This window comes from Nycticebus coucang, chromosome 4 (genome assembly GCF_027406575.1).
Source record: "Nycticebus coucang isolate mNycCou1 chromosome 4, mNycCou1.pri, whole genome shotgun sequence".
NCBI lineage: Eukaryota > Metazoa > Chordata > Mammalia > Primates > Lorisidae > Nycticebus > Nycticebus coucang.
Window position 1 is genome coordinate 100,057,855 of NC_069783.1, and position 2,500 is coordinate 100,060,354.

Here is a 2,500-nt window from a genome sequence, read left to right on the forward strand (position 1 = left end):
TAAAAAAGGAAAAAAACCCACTAAGCCCCAGATTTAAGAAGTGCTATAAACCATAAGATAAGTTTTCAAAAATGACACACCTATAGTATCATAGGAAAATTGCTAAAACAAAAGTAATAAAGAAAATTAAAAGCAGCCAGAAGAAGAATAGACATGTTTCCTTCAAAGCAGCAGCAAGGCTGGGAGATGACTTCCTAACAGAAAGAATGGAAGCCAGAATGCAATGCTTTCAAAATGCTAGGGAAAAAAATCATTCCCAATATAGAGTTCTGTATCTAGTGGAATTATCCTTCAAAATGAAGACAAAATACATTTTAAGTAAACAAAAACTGAAGTTTTCAACAGCAAACTGCTCTAAGGCATTAACAAATTTGATCATGTTGTCGTGTTTATAACACTGCAATCAATAACTGAAGATTATGTGTTCTTTTGAAAAGGACAAATGAAACATTTACCAACATTGGGTGTAAGCTGGGACACAAAGCAAGTTTCAACAAATTTAAGATTAAAATCATACAAAAACAGTACAACTAAGCTCGAAGCCACAAAATAATTTTTAAAAATATCTTCCTCTTTGGAAATGAAACCAGTCTGTGTAAATCATAGTCAAAGGCAAAATTACAGTGGAGATTAGAAAGTACTTGGAACTGAACAATAAATAAACATTCATATCAGCACTTCCGAGATTTGGCTAATGTCAAATTTAGAGGGACATATACAGCCTTTTTTTTTTTTTTTTTTTTGAGACAGAGCCTCAAGCTATGGCCCTGGGTAGAGTGCTATGCTGTCACAGCTCACAGCAACCTCCAACTCCTGGGCTTAAGCGATTCTCTTGCCTCAGCCTCATGAGTAGCTGGGACTACAGGTGCCCACTAGAAGGCCCGGCTATTTTTTGGTTGTAGTTGTCCTTGTTTTTTAGCAGGCCCAGCTAGATTTGAACCCACCAGCTCTGGTGTATGTGGCTGGCACCTTAGCCTCTTGAGCTACAAGGGCCCCTCAAAATATATAGCTTTAAATGAATATTTTAGAAAAGAAGAAAGGTTAGCAATCAATGATCTAAGCATTCATCTCAAGAGGTTTATTTGGGTTAATTTTACAAATATATGTTCTGTTTACAAGTAAAACAATAAGAAATAAATGCTCATTTGTGGTTTTTAAAACCCTTAATAAGCTATGAATCGGAGCTAAATCCTTAACCCAATAAAATGTATAACATTCAAATGTAGGAGACCAAGCACCAGGCTTATAGAAGTGGCCACCGGTTCTTGAGGAAGACGCTGGGAGTGAGACAATCTCTTAGCCATCATGGAGATGTTTTAAAGCCTGGAGACAAGCCCTCAAGCAGCTGCAGGCATTAATGAGATAAGATCCGTCCCTTGTTAGCAAGCAGGTGTTATACTTTGGACATTTGTGGGGCAGCAGGGTGGGAGTTGAGCCCATGGAAAAAAAGCACTTAGCCATCATTAAGCACTTAGCTCCAGTACTCGACCCCCCACACCTGTTGCTTCAATAAAAGGCCAGGAAAGGGGTTGCTAGGGGCTCTCCCTGCACCTATGGGAATCTCACCTCTTACAGGCTTGTACCTTCAAATCATGTCCTGGCTGTTTTAATTGGCACGGTGATGGGTGCCTCAGTGGGCACCAACATACAAGAATAGCAAGCATCATATTTTATAATTAAAATATCGAAGCTTTCCTCTTAAGACTGAGAAAGAGACCAAGATATCAACAACTCTACTTAACATTGTCATGCATGCCATGATCATTACTGGAGGGAGAAAAGGTAAGATTGAAAATAAAGATATAAAATTCATATTATTCAGAAATCATGTTTATGAATAAAAACATCCAAAATATTCTAGAGGCAAACTATGAGAATTTATATGTGAATTTGGAAAATTTTCTGAGTACAAGGTCAATATAAAAAATTAACTGAACTTATATATATATACCAGTATCGAGCAATTGGAAGATACATGTTTTAAATAATTCCATTTGTAGATGCATCAAAAATACAATTTCTTTTTTGAGACAGTCTCACTATGTCACCCTAGGGTAGACTGCCCTGGCATCACAGCTCACAGCAACCTCAAACTCTTGGGCTCAAGCACTTCTCTTGCCTCAGCTTCCCAAGTAGCTGGGACTATAGGCATCCATCAAACTCCCAGCTATTTTGTTGTTGTTGCAGTTGTCATTGTTGTTCAGCTGGCCTGGGCCATATTCAAATCCGCCAACCTTGGTGCATGTGGCTGGCGCCATAACCACTGTGCTACGGGTGCTGATAAACCAAATATAATTTTTTAAATTTGAAGAGAATCTAAAAAAGACCTTGTTAAATGTCAGGACATACCATATTAATAGATAGGAAATCTCAATTAGTAAAGATGTCAATTTCTCCTGAATTTATAGATTTAATGTTATGCAATCACTCAGAAGAGGTGTGTGTGCATGTGTTTGTAAACTGAGAAGCTGAATCTAACATCTATGGAAATACATGGGAA